This window comes from Falco punctatus (assembly GCF_963210335.1).
Source record: "Falco punctatus genome assembly, chromosome: 7".
Classification (NCBI taxonomy): Eukaryota; Metazoa; Chordata; class Aves; order Falconiformes; family Falconidae; genus Falco; species Falco punctatus.
The window spans coordinates 11,535,674-11,554,401 of record NC_137587.1 but is presented as its reverse complement, the minus strand read 5'-3'; the positions used below and the strand labels follow the sequence as shown (position 1 = coordinate 11,554,401).

At 48.5% G+C, this 18,728-nt stretch overlaps 1 protein-coding gene across 1 annotated transcript in view; it reads left to right on the top strand.

Moving 5' to 3' along the window:
- The first annotated feature begins 7,510 nt into the window (after positions 1–7,510).
- Positions 7,511–18,728, top strand: part of INSM2 (INSM transcriptional repressor 2) — a 34,103-nt gene continuing 22,885 nt past the window's right edge. The window contains 1 exon segment of the mRNA XM_080394975.1: positions 7,511–18,057. The gene's annotated coding sequence lies outside the window, so the exon portion shown is untranslated.

The following is an 18,728-nucleotide window of genomic DNA, read 5'->3' as shown; positions in this document are numbered from 1 at the left end:
AAAGTCGTGCTCAGGCCAGCCCACTTCCTGCCCCAGGGAGATGCTGCTGCCCCACAGCGCTCTGTGGCCTGGCCCTGGGTGTCACGGGGGGCCCCAGACATGGGCCAGCACCCCTGGGTATGAGGCAGCCAAAAGCACGGCTCGGGAAGGGAGTCAGCCCTAAACCCCCACCCGCATGTAAAGCAGTAGCCAGCTGCAGAGGCAGGGGCAAGCAGAACCTTTGTTAACATTAAAACAAATAAGGCTGCTGTCTTCTCTGTAAGCCCTCACAGCTAACGAGGTCCTCGGTTCTGCAGTATTTGCCTAAAGGGATGGCATACAGAAGATGGTATAAAGGTTTGGAAGAGGTGGTGAAGGTTGTTGATGCTGCTTTTGTGCTACTGAGGCACTGTCCTTTTTTTTTTTTTTTTTTTTTGGTAAATTAACACATTCTAGCACTTCTATACAATTTTCTGCATGGTCCACATAAGGAAAAAGAGTTTAAAGAAACAAACTTGCCTTTTGGATCTATGGGTTTTGGGTATAGGGTGGAGCCTATCACAGCTCTGGTTTCCTATGTGGCCTTCACCCGGGTGTTGGAGTTCTGGGGGGCTCAGACGGAGCAGTACCTACCCAGGGACAGGGGCTGGCCCGGCTGGAACAGGAGCAGAACTTTAGGAACACTGCAATCATCTGTGCCAAACTGAACCCTCTTTGTCTTCTTGTGCATTCTGATTTAATATCTCTGCTATGTCTGCATTAATTTCACAGGGGTGGTTTTTTTACGCTCATCAGCTTGAGAGGAGATTAGCATTCTCTGCATATTTTTTTTTTTTTTTATTTGGGGTTATGTTGATAGTCTCCGCTGCCTGGTCCAGCTGGCACTTCAAGAGCAAGGGGCTACCTAAAAGTCACTTTAGCAATGTAAAAGGCCGTAACCACAAGAGGTGGTTTTGCACCTGATACCTAAGGGCGAGATTTTGCAAAAGCCTGGTCCACTCTGGGTGCCCAGAGCACTCGACTGGCAGGGCTGTGGAGCTGCAGGGCTGAGATGTTTGTTTTTATTCTAGCTTGCAGAAAGCAGCTGGCAGGGCTCCGAGAAGCAGCCTGGCGTGCCTGAATACTGAAAAGGGGCAGTAGGGTTTTAATCAGTTTTTAAAGTACATGAAAGATTCTCGTGCTGCTTCCTCCAGCAAACACATTAAACTGTAATTTCCTGATTGCCACACTAATCATGAGAACCGTCTAGTGCTGTCGCTGTGGTGCTGTTGATTTACCAGAGTCAGTCCCTCAACTCCATCCTTTCGCGATTGCTGCTGCAGATACCTGTTAACCATTTCCTCTCATTTAATCTGGAGGACTATGCATGGCTCCCAGTAAATGTACCAGGAAAGGCAGTTCACAACATCCAGCAGGATCTTGGTCCAGGCTGTTAAAACCAAAAGCAAAGCAAATTGGTGAAGTAAACCTGCTGTCTGCACGCGTACATGCACATGCAGATACCCCTCTGGAACAGGACTCCAGTTTATTGCTCCAGAACTCTATGGACTTGGCTAGTGTGATGAAAGCCAGGGAACACTGAATGTTGTCATTCTGATAATATTTTGCAATTAAAATCTGCATATCTCAGTCTCCCATTTGCTGCTGCTATAGAGATAAGGACCAGGCAGCTCCAAACAATTGGTCCAGTGGTAAACAAGGAAACCCTATTTCCCTCCTGCTTCCTAAAAATAATAATATCTGTCACTAATTTGAAAGCTTAAAAAAAAATGGCCAAATGAGAAGAAGGGAAGTTGAGCAAAGTCCATTTTTTTCAGCTGGGACACTCAGGTTGATGGTGTTACATGTGCCATATGGCCTGTATCCCTATCTTCTCAAACTTTTTCATCGAAGGCTATTATCGGTCAGTCAGATACTCCAAAAAGCAATGTGGTGGATGCAGTAGGAAGCACTTCTCCACCTTATTTGAGCTGATACACTATCCCAGCAAACAGTGTGGGGAGTAATTTTTGGCACATAAAACCAAGGTCAAAATTAGGGCATTTAAAATCCTACCCACATCCCACAGGTACAGAAATGGAGTTAACTCAAGTGTCGTGGCCAGAGCGTAATGGACCTAGATTTCTGGCTGGCTACACTAGTCTCTGGTTTTATTTTTAGACTGCAGCTTATTTTTGGCATCTCCTAAACTGGTGTATTGCATCCCTAAGAAGATCTGCATTTCTCTGTGTGAACTGTGGGCCGTTTATGTATCAATTGGTTGCATTTCTGGGGATCCTTAGGGATGAGATGTACTATATCAATTTAAACGGCTTTTATTGTTATGCCTTAAGGGTAAATATAGGTCAAGTAATTTGAAATTGGCTACCACTTGGAAGACAAGTTTTCCCAGGTGTCATTCCCATTTCTCACATGGAAGTTTTGTTAAAGCATGTTGCTTGTAAAGCTTCAAGCTGATGCTCGCTGCCTGATGCAGTAAAGCTTGCTGCCACATGTGTTTCATGTAGGAAAGAAGACACTTGGGCTGGAGGAAAAGAAGAAGCAGAGGCAGGTCTCTCGAGCTTGTACAATTTTCCCTTCAGCAATATGAATAACGTTGCTCCCCATCAGTACAGCCCCCTCTGTGGTTCCAGACAGAGTGGAAGCACCTGATGGGGAAAATATGAACTGGGAGCACGCAAATAATTAAAAAGGGACTTTCCCTCTGCAGGGAGCTGTGACATTTGGTAATGCCGCAGTCTCTTGTTCTTCCCAGCAAGTAGGAACCTTGCAAAGGTGGAGAAAGGAGCACATGCAGACAAGTGACCCGGTGAGGATTCGGGAGGGAGAGCCCTGCCTGGCAGAGGGTGAGCGCGGGCAGCCAGCAGGGCTGGGCCAAGGAGGGAGGTGCTTTTCCTTCCTTACTGTTTGGGTTGCGGATCCAGAGGGTCAAAGCTGGATCTGGATAGAAATTTCTCTGTTGTACCAGATGGTATTTTGAGAAAACGAAAGACCTGCACTGTGTTACACTGGGCTGTCCAAGCGGGAGGCTGTGCACAGGCAGCGAGAGCATCCATCTCAGCAGTTTGCTCCGAGCCTCCTTGTGCTCCTGTGCAACCCTTGTCCCTAAAGCTAACGGGTGCAAATCATCCTGGATAAACATAAAAGGCCAGTACGCTGCTTCTCTGAGCAGTGGGGGCCTGCCACGGCAGACAGGCACATGGCAAGCCTTAATTAGAAGCTGAACTGCATGTGGGCCCAGGGATTTCCCTGGGGACGGATGTGGCCAACGCAGGGGCTAACGCACTGAGGGCTGTAGTGGTGTGCCTGAGCTAGCAGGGGAGCTGCCAGGGGAGGAAGCAGGAAATACTAGACAATACTAAGACCATAACCCTGAGAGGAAAAAAAAAAACCAAAACAACAAAACCACCAGAACAACAGAAGATGAACTTTGGGCTGGGTGCTTCCTGAAAAAGCCCTGGGACTGCCAGCTGAGGGACTGTCTCGAAGCTGTTTCCTCTGGTGCACACCCTCTCTGGAGGAGGGCATGCTCTTTGCTCTCTGCTCCTGCTCCCGTGGAAGTCCTTTGGAGCCCCAAAGCCCAGCAGACTGCATGGCTCTGGGAGGGGTAACCCCCATCTGGCACCCACAAATGGCCTGAGGCTGGCAGTGGGTCTCAGCAGCAGCTGAGATGGTGCTAAGCGAGGCTTGGCTTTAAGGACGCAAAATGGCCATCAGGGAGTTCCAGGGCTCTGCTTGGGAAGTTCCTATGGTTTTAGCTTCAGTTTTTTCTGGAGCGGTTATGGGCTGTGCTCGGAGCCAAAGCATTGGCTGTGCCAGCAGGGAGCATGCGTGGCATTGCCAAGGGCTGGATATTCCTCTGGTGCCACGTCCTGGGCCAGCCCATCCTTCTGCCTGCAAATGGCTGTCAAGAGTGGGACTGCTGTGCCTGGGGCAGCTCAGTTATTCTTGGCAGAAGAGCTCCAAGGGACAGCAAAGAGTTCGGCTGCATTTATAGGGGTGTTAGGTGAGCTCTGATTTATAGTCTGAAATGCTAAAAGCAGGCTCAGGGGGGTTAAATGCAGATTCTTCCAAACTTCCAAACTCCAAACATCCCATGCTCTGCACTCTCTCCCATGCCTGCACTCCCAGGACACAGGTTCACCAGATGGGTTATAAAAGAAATAAAATCCTCGTTTCCTCACACAGCTCCTGTTCCCTCGTATTCCCATTTATTTTCATGCGGCCAGCTGCTTACTCTGAGCGTGACCTCTCCCGGGGCAGGTGACGGCTGGCAGTGAGTTTGGGGCCACCATCACTTGTGGGATCGGGGGGACAAGCAGTGCTGCCCTGTGGGGCTGCTTCACCCCTGCTGCTGGGCCAGTGGCCAGCGGCTGGCTGTGCCAGCCGGTCCTGCGGTACTTGACCTGTCTGTAGTAAAGGGGAACTGGAAGCAACAGTTTGTCTTTCAGAGGGTGCCAGGACCAGTGATTCATTACTGGAGTCACACTGGGGAGGAAAAGGGAGCAGATGGAGGCGACACACAGATTTTCCAGCCTGGATGGAGTTTAAATTTATCTCTTTCCAAGACTGCATCCATTCCTGGGATGATTTCCCATTTAGCATATGCCTTTTAGGGCTCTGATTTCTTCAGATTTCGTGGGTGTTGTTTACTAACTTATGGCTGTGGTGTTTTCCAGACAGAAATATCTCTCTGGGATAGGATTCTGCCTTTCTTGCACAGGCAGTTTGTGCACAGGCAATACATTCAGTTCTTCTGCAAACTCCCTGCCCTGTGTGTGCACCGTGGTGACATCTGGAGGGCCTGCACGTGGCATAGCCCAGAGGGCACATGGTGCTGGCCTTCCCTAGATGTCCAGGAAGCCTGAACAAATGGGGAAAAGCTAATCCTTGAGTTTTTCCCAGGCCAGATTTCTGAGCAGGGAAAAACATAACTTGCCTGGGAAAAGTCTGACCTCTGGCAACACAGACTTAGGGCCATGGGTTTGGTTTTATGCTTGAGACAGGAAGATTCATGGAGGCTCTGACACACATTTGTGGGAAAGCCAGCAAGGGAAGTGAGATGGGAGGGGGTGATTTTCCCCAGAGCACTGCAGAGAAGCCGTATCGGTCCCTCTTTGAAACAAATTTTTGACAGTCACACTATTTAATTCTTTTGCCTGCACCCACAGGCATGAACCTTTTTCTTGGCTGCATCCCCTGCCTCCCAAAGCCCAGCATCCCACTCTGGCCATGGCAGCTACCTCCTATAGCCTCACCATCTGGCAATTCTTTGCCCCTGGAGACCTGGAAGGCAGAAGACATCACAGTCAAAGTATCCTTATCTCCCAGGAGCCTAACAGGACCTTGTGCCTCACCTTCCATGTAGATACAGCAACACCCAGTCCATCATGCTATATTCGTATCTTCTCTTCTAAGGGCAGTCCTCCCCCACCCGCACTGTCTGCTGTTCCTGTCACAGTGGTGTCACTCAGTGTGTCTGTCTGTCCCACTGGCACTTCTGTACGCTGACCTCTGCCCAGGACAGCCTCCTGGCACTGCTCAGCAAAGCTGCGTGCCCATGCGGTCCTGCAGTTCCTTAAGACATCTGGGGGGTGTGTGAGTAACGAACAGCAGAAGGGCACCTGTGGACGGTGTGCATGAGAAGCCCTCTCCCACCCTTCCCAGCGAGCAGCATCAGGTCCCTGTTACCTTAAGGTCACCCAGGCTGCCTAAGCACGGAGAGGGCTGAGCCCTCCTGCGTGGGGCTGTGCAACAGCCCCCCATGCTCTCTGGGCTGGGGGTGCAGTGCCTCTGCTCCCCTTTTGGTTGGGAACCACCTGCCAGTCTCTGTGACCCCTTGCATATGTTCAGCTTAGCTGACCTCAAGTAACATGTAGTGGAATGAAAAGCGAGCCAGGTCACCCAGTTTCACGTACACCATGACTGTGAGACCCAGTCATGCTCCTGTACCCCTTAGTGCCTTTCCTCAGCTGCCTCATCCAGAGGTCTCTGGTAAGCATTGCTTTGATGCTACTGATCCTGAGGTCATCAGTGGTCTGGGGAGACCTTGTACCTGGAGAAGATGTTGATCACAAGGAAGCAGGCATGGCTACACTTGCTGCTGTAGCAGCAGTCTGCTCATTTGGGCTTTTCCAGACAGGTTCATGTGGGAAAACTTTAACGTCAGCTCTGAGGTCTACGTGGGCACGGTGCTGTGCAGGCAGAACCTCATCTGTGTCCCTCTGAATGTGGTGAGGGACACCTGTGGAGAGACGCCCAGAGCCTGACTACCGCATGAGCCCTCCCATGTAGGCAGGCACCGCTGCAGGGCTGGGGCTCAGCCTGCGCTTGGGGCAGCAGGGCTGAGCCCCTCCGTGGAGGAGGGGGCAGGAGAGCAGCATAAGCAGGGTCTTTGCTCATCAGGGCAAGGGTTGGGTGTGCTTATGAGGGTGGAGGAGGAAACAGCTTATGTGGGCTGTTGCACTGCTGCTCTCACAGGTGGCACCCACTCAAGCAGAGTTTGGAAAAAACCCGTTTCGGCTTAGTTTAGCTCAGTTTTTTTAACCCTGTTAGGGTGAGCTGCTGTAAGAAATCATCCCACATATGATCAGGCGTGCACTGGTGGAGGAAGGAACAGTTTCCAGATGGTTGCTTTCCTAAAGACCATCCAGAGGGATCCAAATGCACCATCTTACAGAAAGGATGGGGCCTCTGGGAGGTGGATTGGGCAGAAAAAAGCCTGTTTGCAGGAGCCCAGTTGTACACTAGTTTCAGCTGCATCATCAAAGTGAGTCATTCAATAAAAACAATTAGCTGAAGAAATATCACTAAACAGTAATAATTATCCAAATGTCCTAGCATTGACCATTTAGATGACTAAATCCACACAATCAATTGTGTTAGTGAATGCTAATTCAAATCTAATAACCTTCTGGTTTATTTGATTATGTATAAAGGATTCACCTGCAGTGCTGTGACAGGATGGGGCTGCAGAGCAGCCGGGTGCTCGGGCACCTGCCTGCCTTGTGGCCTCCGTGCACGTGTTGTCCCCAGACTGCCAACAGCAGATGTGTTGTCCACCGGTCAGGCTGGGGAGCAGAAGAGCGGTGAGATGATGTCTAGGGACCCTTCGGCTGGGCAGGCAGCAGCTATCATGGGCTTCAGAGGGACTTGTGCCCACACAGAAATGTGGTGTGGCCTCTCAGGAGAGGCTATGTTCTCCTTTCTGGCTCCCTGCCTGAAAGGTCTCATGGGGGTCTGAATCTCCTAAACTGGATGACTGGGTGAAATCACACAAAGACCAGAAATCCACGTTGTCTGCCTAAGAATAAAAAGGTAAGGAGGGAACGCATGCTCAGAAATTATGATTACAGTTTCAGCAAAGAATAAATCACACTCTGTAAGTCATGTTGGAAACTGACACTCTGGAGCCGGCTTTTACTCTCTCCTTGTGTCCTCCTCACTGTGGTACCTAGGCTCTGGAGGCACACAGGTCTTCTCTGAAGTGCTTCAGGCTCTGGATTCATGGATACTCTGCTTCAGGCTGTGTGATACATGCTCCATTTTATTGTGGATGGATGCTGCTTTGTGGTATCTGGACATTGGCATTATGAGTATTAAGAAAAAATGGATGTTATAGATCCAGTGGGATTCAGGTTGGTGCTGGAATTGCCCTCAGCCTTTCTGCAAAGGTGCAGTGAGTTCCTGCATCCCTGCTGCCCACAGAGCCAACTCTGAGCTAGTATCTGTGGGTGTTTGGAAGAGATGAATTCTGGAAAGCTTGTTCTTTATCAGTATTTCAAGAAAGGAATCATCAAGGGTACCAGGAAGGCAGCCTGCCCTGAAAACTGGTGTCTACTGTGGTATTTTCACATCTCTGTAGAAATCATTATGTTTAGCTCTCCTTGTGGTCTGCAAATGCAGGAAGAAGTGAGCGCATGTGGCGCAGGGACCGGTGATGCACTTTCACAACACGGGGTGCCAGGGATGGTGAAAACCCGGCACCTCCGAGCTCAGCACCCATCAGACTGCGCTCACGCCTCTCATGCCCATGCCCCATCTGTCGAACCACGTTGTTCCGCCCTGGTGAAAAACGGCGCTGGCATCGACAAGGTGAACTTCTCGCTATAGTTGCCCGCTATCTGTTCTCGCTATGACATCGCAGGGTTTTCTAAGCGGGGCTAACACACGGTAAATCACCGCCGCATGCTGCAGCAGGTCCGGCTCCATCCTGCTTGTGCTCAGCATCTGTAGCAGGTCCGGCGGTGGGGGCAGGAAGCTGCCCCAGGATACTGGGAACATTGACCTGCTGAGGGAGCCTGGCCGCGCTGTGGGTAGCACATGGGGCAGCAGGGGCAGCCCTGGTACCACAAGGGCAGGGCTTCTCTGCCTCTCTGCTCCTGCCAGCATTCGTTGGCTCCCTGAGGCCGGCTGGGCTTAGGAGTTTTTTTTAAGTCATTCCGTGTAACACGATCATATTGGAGTAGAATTCTTCTACCTAATCAAATGAAACTTCATGCAGTTAGTTTGTCATTAGCATCTACTAACGAATGTGATTGTGGGGATTTAGCTTCTCACATGGTTAATAGGAAGGCATTTAGATAATTACAGCTGTCTAGTGTCTTTCCACTGCTAATCGCTTTTACTGCCTGGTTCATTTCCAGACCAGCAAGTGAAACTCTGGCACATAGTTGTGCAGGGCAACTGCCGCTGTGGTTACACGTTGCTGTGTACCTGGTACGATGCTTTGTAAGCACGAAGTCAGTTCCCAGCTCCAACATAAGTTTCATATGAACTTCAGAAAGTCACAGCCTTGCTGTGATCCAGCTTTCCCACTTGGCTCCGCCATGCCAGGTCATGTAGTCCAGCACTCTTTCTCTGACATCTAGGGAAGAAAAAACAGAAGCAGATAAATATGTAATGGTCCTGCTCCTGGACGGTGAATCCAGCTTTCAAAGCTTTAGGAGCTTTCTAAGCACCTGTGTTTAGCAGCTACTTTTCCTAAATGCTGCAGTGAATTTATCTAATCCCTTGGTGGGCTTCTCCACATCTTTGGTCTCCACAATATCCTGTGACAATGAGATTGAATTATACATGTGCTGAAAATAAAACTCCACCAAAACTTCCTGGTGTTTATTTTAAGACTATGAGGTGGTATTTTAATTGAGAAAAAGGAATAATTTGGTTACGTGAAACAGGGAATGAGATTTGTTCTTTACCTTTTTAGGCCACCTGGGATGTGACTGGGTTGTCACCACCCTCTGCTGCCTCTTTTCCAAGCTTCAGCTCATCCTGCTTCTAACCTGGTTGGTTTTTGTTCATATGGGAGCCTTACCATACCTGGTCACCTTTTACAGAACTTATATTTTTTCTGGTGATCCCTTTGATACAGAGTGCAAACTGTATTTAAAAAGGTTTTATAGAAAGGCGTCCTTTCTATAAACAACATAAAGAAATCATGTTTTCTGATTTTTTCTCTATTTATTCCTACTAATTCTGATAGTTCTTTCTGCAGTTTTGCTCACATGGGGTGCTGATCTCAAGTATCCACCGTGGCTCTGAGATTCCTTTCCTAGTAAAAATAATTAATTTAAAGCCTTTGACATATATAAACAGATTTTCCCCCTGAAGTACTGTGTAGTGCATTTATTGTCGTGGAATTTAATGCAAAATCTGACTTCTTATTGCTCTGCTACATCACATTGCAAAATATTTCTGCACTTCTCCACTGTAGTTTAATCTTTTCTGAATAATTCTGTACCAGCTGCAGCCTTTGCTGCTTTGCTCCATTTACTAGATCGTTTATGGATATGGTAAAGAACTGGCCACTGTTTTCTTTGAAGACAAAACCTAGGGGAGGAAAGACGTCTATTATACAAGCTCAGTGTCGTATGTCCCAGTGATGATGATAATGATAATTCTCATGAACTTTGGTGTGGTTGCTTTGTCCTCTGATGGCTCTCTGGTCAGTAGCAAACAATGCAGTGGCTGTTTGGAACAGTACTGTCTTTTTAGGAGCTAAATGGGTCAAGGGTTTCCTGACAGCAGGGGAGATTTTTGTACTGGTGAGATGAAGAGAAATGGAAGGAAGCTGTTTCTGGCTAACAATTGAATTGAAATTAAGAGCTGTGCCCACTGGTCTGAGAGAGGGGAGTACCCGGGCACCCTGAGACACTTGAGCATCCCTCCTAGCAGTCACTCCTCAGTTTATTAGGCCTTTTACATTTGAATATTTTATTTACAACAACAATTCTTCTTCGATTTTACCATGACTTGCCCCTGGCCCTTTGCCGTGTGCTTCTAGGGCAGGTTTGGTGCGGCACCCCGCAGCGCCCGCAGTGCCGGTGCGGGGGTGGCCGGAGCGCATCCCCCGCCGCGGGCGCTGGAGCTGCGCAGTGCGGTGCGGTGTTTCCCTCTAGTGGTGCCTGAGCCCTCCAGCAAAGCCCAGCGTCCCCGCCAAGGCTTTCCGAGCCCGCAAACCCCCCTGTCCTTGGGTGACCGGCCCCCGGGGGTGGCAGCTTGCCTCCGGGCGAGCAGCAGCGGCTGTACAGCAAAACCAGAGCCGCGTTCCCTTCTTCATTAGACTCCCAAGGCATGTCTTTATGAAGGAGGCTTGATCTCTTCTTGTACACCCCAAGTCATCGTTAGCTGTTGCTCTCAAGTCCACCGGTGTTTGGCACAGCAATCGTGGCACAGCCAAAAAGCCTATTTGCAGGAATCCGTATTTGGGCGAGTTAGGGTGCTGGAGCATGGAGGCTGTTCCCAATCTCCTGCTGCATCTTTGGGGAAGTCCATGTCAGGCTGCGTGCCTCTCTCACTGATTTGCTGTTATCTAGCGTGACAAGCAGCAGGCAGAAACCGAGGAGAACTGGTGAAAATAAGCATGCTTGAAATCTCCAGCAAACAAAGCATTGAACGTATTGGGACTAAGGCAAAATACCTCATATAGACAAGAAACTCTTCACAAATAACAATCAAAGGTATTCTCTAGCCACCACATAAACCTGGTAAGCTCCTTCTTCACAGCAATTTGGAGGGCCTTCAGGCTTTCTAGAGATGTTCTGGGTCAGGGGATTTTCACACCCTTGGAAAAATATCCCATGCCTCAAGGCAGTTGGAAATGGGTAGCTAAATCCTTCAGCTCCTCTTAGAGCTGATGTAAATGCTGTCAACAAGTGAGTGTATTTTAGAGATCTTTAAAGGCACAAGCTCAGTGCACCGTGGAGCTCGCCAGCTGGAGCCCAAAGGTGAAGGAACTCTGCCCGCAGGGTGCTGCCCAAGGACAGGGTGCCCTGTGCCCCACCTTCCCGAGCAATTTGGAGTTACACGGGGCAAGCATCATTGAATACAAGAAAGCCCGATGCAGGTGTTTGTAACCTGTCCTGTGCACCATTCAGCAAATCAAAGACCTGGGAGGAGCCAGGTGCAGGACACGCAGACTGCAGCTGCCAGGTCTGTTTGCATTGCATCATTACCTTGTGCCATCGTGTCACTGTGTTTCAGAGCAAACCTCTCTCCTCTGGCTCAGTTTGACTGCACAGTCTCTTCTGAGACAAGCAAGACTGTGGGTAGGGCAAAGGCTGAGGGAATGCCACCTGTTGCTGATCCATATTTGACCATCTTGGGACCCTCATGATGGCAACGTCAGTTAGATTCTCCAGTACTACCTTTGTCCTCGCTTCCTCCATGTGCTTTCCTGCTGACGCGCCACCTCTCTCCCAGCCCCTTCAGCAGCAGCTGCTGGAAGCCATTGAACGGCTTCTTCTCATCAGTGTCTTGGTGCAGCTCCAGCTCCCGAACCCTCAAGCTGCACTGACTGCTGAATTGCAAACCCTCTTTTTGATTTTTCACATGTGTGTGTGCGCCATCATGAAAATGGCATTTTGCAAGGATTATCAAAAGTTCACCCTAGTAAAGCTCCCTAAGCATAGAGCATCCTTCTTCATATCTGGTTTTACTCTTCCCCTTCAGAAAGACCTCAGACCTGGGGAGAGTATGTGGCATACTTAACAGGTTTGGACAGATGAATATGGGAAAAGATTACATGGGTCTCTTGATGAGAAAAAGAAACGTTGTTTTGTTCCTCAGCATGTGGTAGGGGAAGCAGGTGATTCTTCTGATTATTGCTCTTAAAATTAAAAAGCTGTTATGGGTACTTTAAAACCATATTAGTGTGTTGAAGTGGTAATGTTAATAGTTAAAATAAATAATATTGATTTATTTATGTTCATTAATGTTATATCTTCTAAATATTATTGTTATTATATTAAGTCTTGTAGGAATAGCTTTAAAGGTTCTTAATCAACTCTTACTCAGGCAAAGCACCAGCACCGGGAACAGCAGAGCAATGTCTGGCAGATGCGCATCAGCGCTGGGAGGGATGAAATCTCAGCACTTGGGCGGAACTCAGACGCTTCGGTTCACAGCTGTGATGGTGAGAACTGCCTCTCAGCAGCTGTCTGACCCTGTCCTGAGGTCTGTCAACGCCACACTTCCAAGTGGCAAAGGACTTCAGCCACTGAGAGTCCGATGCTTAAGCCCCCATGCAGACCCAGGGCTCTCTGGGATCCTCAGCCCATTACCCTGCAGAGGCTTGTGTGAGTGAGCTTGGTACACGGGGTCAGCTGGTGCTTTCTTTAGAAACAGCCTCTGCTCTCTTTTTTCACCAGGTCAATAGTTAATGTACTAGGAAGCTGGACTGCATCCCTGCCTCCCGCTGTGTCTTGGCAGCACCCAGGCAGTGGGTCTGCCATGCCTCACTTTCGGCACGGTGCTGCTTCGTGTAGACTCTTCAAAATTTTGTTTGTTGCAAAAAAGAGCAAATGGGAAAACATTTACACAGAAGAGGTGGTGTCAGCTCCAGTCCCTGCTCACAGATACCCAGTGGCTGTTTCGTGGGAAAGAGAAGCTCTTGCTGGAGCATGGCCTGAAGCCCTGGACAACCTTCTCCCCAGGCGAGCACTCCCTGTCCTTCACCATCTTTCGCAGTCTCCCGAGGATGCTGAATGTTTACAAGAGGTCAAAAGTGAATGGACCTCTATCTATTAAATCTATTAATACAAAGACGCCACTGAAGAATTGCCTGAGCCAAAGATTGCTGGCTGTTGAGAGGATATTCACAGGAAATAATGCTTTATGCTTCCCTGTTCCTAGACTTTTCCTCAAGCACCTGCTTTTGGCCACTGTAGGAGACAAAATACTAGGCTAGATAGGCTTTCAGCAAGCAAACAGGATTTTTTTTATAAAAATATATTTATAAAATCTAAAATATAAAAGATAGAATATGTTTATATTTATAAAGCTACATAATGTTAGCATGTTACAAAACCCCAAGGTTTTTGTGAATGAGTCTTTGGCAGTGATTCTAGTTGTATCAGAAAGATAAATATTTATCAAATAATAAAGTAATACAAATGAGAATAACAGCATTAAGGTTGCAAAGTTAAGCACTTAGAGAGAAGATGATATCAAAATAAGGGGGGTTGTAATCTTAGGATCATAACTTGTGGAAAAATACGAATCTGTTGCCCTCCTGTGTGTACTGGGAGGTAGACTTGCTTTGTAGAGTAGCAATCTGTATCTGACATAGTGTTGCTCCCTGGTTCAGATCACAGGGTGGAGGGCGACGAGGGTCAAATTAGCAGCACAGGGTGAGGGAAAGAGTAGCCTGCAGAGTCTGACCTCCACGTCCTGCCTGCGGGAGCCTGTGGGTAGGGAGAGGAGTTGCTGGTGAACACGGAGGATGGCTGCTGAGCACCAAGACCCTGCCTCTGGGAGCATGCCAGGGCAATGCTGGGGGTCAGTGCTGGGGGTCTCGAGGGGAACCACATTTTTCAACAGAGGGCAGAGTCGGCTTCTCGTTTCTGGGTGCTAACTGAGGGCACCTGGTGCTGAGCTGTTGCAGTGTTTGTCCCCACCGCACCTCAGGTTAACTAAAGCTGTGCGTGGCTGCCAGCTCCGCTTATTATCTAGCAAAATTTCTACTTCACAGCCCAGTTCTAAATTTCTTTTTCACAGGAAACACGATTAACTCACAGTATATGTAAGTACATACTTTGAAGGATGTATCTTTGTTTATGCAGTGTCCAGGTAGTCATTTACAGTTATGTACTTTAATATAAAAAATAAGAGCGAGTGCTTTGATGGCAACAGTACTGATAGCCAGAATGTTGTCTAATGCTTTACATGCAAGTACATGTAAAGGACGTTCTTGAAAAATGGTATGTGTTGGTATAAACATTCTTGCATTGTGATCAGGTATGTGTATACAGGTAGCTCGTCGTGTTGCTAGCCTGATAACTCTGAGCAGACAGCAACTGATACAGACAACCTGTCCCCTGACAGACAAGCACTGTTTGCATTGTCTGATGCTGCAAGGTGAAGCGATGATGGCCCCTCTGTGCAGGACCTCCCCAGCCTGCTGGGCAAATGTCCTGGCAGCCTTTGGCACCTGAAGGTGGATTCTGCTCCCTTAGCCCCCAGATTTTCATAAGCCGACAAAGGTTCTGTGTTCCTGTCATGCCTCATCTTTCAAGTTCCCTGTTTGTGTCTGGTAACACTTCCACATACCTTAATAGTTGCCTTCCCACCTCAAATGTAATATTTTTATCTTTCAGGGTCGCGGTTGTCAGCTTTCCCCCTCTCCATCTCTTCTGCTTGGGGATCCTTCCCTCAGTGGTGGTATTGCTGGACTTCGGGGTGAGGTTAGGGTCAGGGGTGGGCTATGGACACCAAATGTTGCTCATGCCTGTACAGGCTTCTTGGTCTGCAGTAAAAATAAGGGGAGTTTCCTTTGGAACAGCCATTATGTGGGAAAACCCACAGAGATTAAAGGTGGGTTCATCACGCCTAGACTGAGTTGCCTGTGATCCCAGCTGGGCCACAGAGAGACCAAACAGGCTGTCTGGAAGGTCTGGGTTAGGCTATGGTGAGTTGTCTCCGAAGATGTCTGTCCTCCATTGAGCATGGAAGGTGTTTAACCAATTGATTTAAGTTACACACCTATTTTTTTTTAAGGATCTTAACATTTGGTGATGTGAGGAGGAACATCCTGACCATATGATCCTAGAGTCAGTTATTGTGACATGAAAGGTGCTTTTTTATTAAAAAAAAAAAGAAAACCAAACAAAAAACCCTAGCCAGTTTCATAATCTATTAAAGGATGACTGAGAGCTGAGCAAAATAGTGCGCTTTTCTAATACATTGCTGTAGTTGTGCCTTGCCTGGATAAAAAAGTTACCATGAAAAAACACACCTGCAACTCGACCTGAAAATTGCCTCCCAACAGTTAATGAAGATATTGCTTCCCTCTGTGATGAAGTTAAAATGTAATTAAGATTATGTTGCTTTGGAAAAGTTCATTGATGATGTGGTGGGTAGAGGGAGGCAAGACTGCTGAGATGAAATGTGCTGGAAATTAGCATGAGGTGTTATGCACTCACAGCAACCTTCTGCGTGTTCTGGTGGTTTGTCATGAGAGTGTCTATTGAGGGAGGTGATGCTTTGACTGTGATACGCAGCATGAAAACATGGGATAAACAGGAGGGCTGGTGTGATAGGGAATTTTCTAGAGATTTAGGTCTAAACTCAATGTAAGCAGATTACTAGGAGGGTGGAAGTGTGTGTAAATAACGATTGGTATCGTTTATCTCTGTGGAAGCATGGGAGAACTTCCCCTCGAAGTGAGAAGAGCAATCTCTAAAACAAAAACTTCTAAAAGATTCTCTGCTCAGGTTTTGTTACTTCCCAACATGTCTAGAAGTTACCGTGGAACTGCAGCAAAGAGAGTGAAGTTTTATTTTTGTTTTTTTTTTGTTTTTATTATCCATTCTTATAATTAAAATAATTGGAAACTGTCAGTTAGCAGCAAAGTTAAAATAAAAAGAAAAAAAATTGCACAAACTACCCAAACAAAACAAAAAACCCTATAGGTGTTGACACATCCTATCATCAGGTTTAGAAGGTAAGTACAAGAAAAACGATTGTTATCAGGTGTGAATTAACATACAGTGAGTTTGCTCGCAACTGAAGAAGGTGACAGATATAACATATGCATTAATAAAACTCCAAATGAAAGGTATGGCCATCATTAGGGATGGTACTTGGAGAAATGCTATTGATTCCAGAAATTGAATTTAATTTGATGGCTTTTACTGTAATTAACGCAATGGTTTGTACCTCCATAGATCTCTTAACATTATTATCTAAGGTGACAAATTATGAAATTAAATGTTCATTTAAGATGTAATTCAAATTTTCTAAAGGTTTTCTTGAGTCAATGGGTCTTGGTTAATTTCCTTAGAGCTAACAGACCTGTGTTGGTTTTTTTCTTATCCTGCCAGTTTTCTGCCGATGATAGTACTCCTGATTTACATCCACGCTGCAGTGAAGGCAACATACACAAAGGAAACAGTCACAGGCTCTGATGACTCCTTGTCAGCCCATATTGCATATATTTTGCAAGCTTGAAAGGTATTTTCTTTGTAGCACTACATTTTAATGGTACTGAATGTAACGTGCACGTATAATAACAATAATTCACTTTCCTTTTGTTTGCCTATTTACCTTGTCATAGATCTGCTAGATGCAGGGTCTGGTTCTCTTCTCTTTTACACCTGTTTTACCCGAGAGCTGTTTATTTTGATGGAGTTACTCCTGATTTAGACCCGTGTATATGAATCTGTTATCTGAGAGAGGTAAATTAATGCTTTTAATCAAGACCACTCTTCTGCCTACCCATCAACATCAAAGCCTAGACATGCTATTAGTTATTGAGAAAGGAAGCACAGTGTGAGTAAGCAGCTGTCAGCTATCTCTGGCTCCCCATTACCAGAATTTTAGCACCATTACCTCCAAACCATGAATACTTTTATCCTCACAGTCACTTGGAAAGGCTATATATCCCCATTTTACAGACCAAAGCCACAGAAGGATGCAGAATTTAGGCAGAAATGAGGCACCTAAGTCCAAATCTAATCCTCAAGACAACTTTGTGCAGCTGGTACCCAAAGTCTCCCTACTTTGAAGGTGCCTTTGTGGGACTTCAATGTCCACAACATACCTGAAGATTTCTTTCTGGCCATACCTTGAAGAACCTCAGTCTTGCCAGGGCATAGTAGTGCATGGCTAAGCTTTCGCATAATCAGAGCCTGTGGCTTCAGGCCACCACATACTCTGAGTGCGCTGAAATCCTCAAGCCAGGTTTCACATTTAATACCAGTGGAATCACTTTTTGGTTTCTTCCCTTTTGCCAGATACAAAGAGCTCTGGCAGTCTTATCGCTGCTCTCACAGCTGGTAGTTGAATGAATAGATCAGCCAAGCGGGTGTAGGTGAGATAGCAGCAGACCCTCTGGGAGGATTCAGATCTGTCTGTACATGCTTCCAGTTAACTTTTTTTTACCGATTTGTATCCAATTTACTGAAAGCCATGAATCTCACTGAGGCATGGTGAAGAAGATGCAGTGCACCATCTCCATCTCTGCATGCCATCATCTCAGGCAGAACCATGCCACTGTGCTGAACTTGTTTCCTCAGAGATAGGTAGGAAATATGGGATTGTGTGCTACACTTCTTGCGGTCTGGCCAAAATATTCCTGTAGGCAGCCCTGCTTTAAGGTGCTACATGGAATAACTGTTAGATGGAGAAATATGAACCATTCTTGGAACAGGTGGCTAAATTTTCCTCTGGTTGTCTTAGCCACCAAGTAACAAAGTTGATCTCCTTCTTCCCCCCTTCTTCATGAGTATTTGAATAATCTGAGAACGGGACCTCATTTCTACAGGAGTGGAGAGTGCCCCAATACAGCGGACTCTGTCATCAGATGGTGAGGGACACTCTTAGGGCAGGGAAGGGTGGGCTCTCCCTGGACAGGTAAAAGCATTGAGTCTGGTTTCCAGTGTCTCGGGTGAATGTGCTGAACTGTCGTATGAGGGTGTAAAACATGGTGTAACACATTACAGAAACACATAATCCCTCCTTCGGTTTTCCAAACAGGTAGCTAACATGCCTACCTGGGGAAGAGGGTGCCGGTCTCCGAATCCCAAGCAAGCAGAGGCACTTGTAATGCAGAGCTGGGGCATGGAGGTCCTAAGGAAGGTTGGAAATTCAGATGTAGGAGCCTTAACATTGTCCACTCATGTGTTTCCCTGCGATGGCCGCTGTGCTCCGTCCTCGGCTCTCCGGGAGATGTTGGACCCGAAGGGAGGGGCGGCGGCGGTACCGGCCCGGGGGGCGGGCGAGGTCCCCCTGCGCGCGCTGGGACTGACAACCAGGTTTAAAGGGCACTGAGGCGCTTCGGGGCAGGGATAAGACACGTGGCGGGGCGGGGGTCTGCCCCGCTCTCCAGCCTGCTGATTAACGGGGGGGGGGGGGGGGGAGCAAGGGCGGGGGGACCCGCGCCTGGGGAGGCGGGGGGAACCGGGGGAAAGCGCGGCGGGGCCGGCCTGGGGACCGGGGGCGCGGCGGGGCGGGGGCCGGGGACACGGCGGGGCCGGGGCGGGAGGCGCGGCGGGGCGAGGGGCGCGGCGGGGCCGGGGACACGGCGGGGCCGGGCGGGGGGCGCGGCGGGGCCGGGGACACGGCGGGGCCGGGGCGAGGGGCGCGGCGGGGCCGGGCGGGGGGCGCGGCGGGGCCGGGGCGGGCGGCGCGGCGGGGCGAGGGGCTCGGCGGGGCCGGGGACACGGCGGGGCCGGGGACACGGCGGGGCCGGGGACACGGCGGGGCCGGGCGGGGGGCGCGGCGGGGCGGGGGCGGGGGCAGCCCGGGCG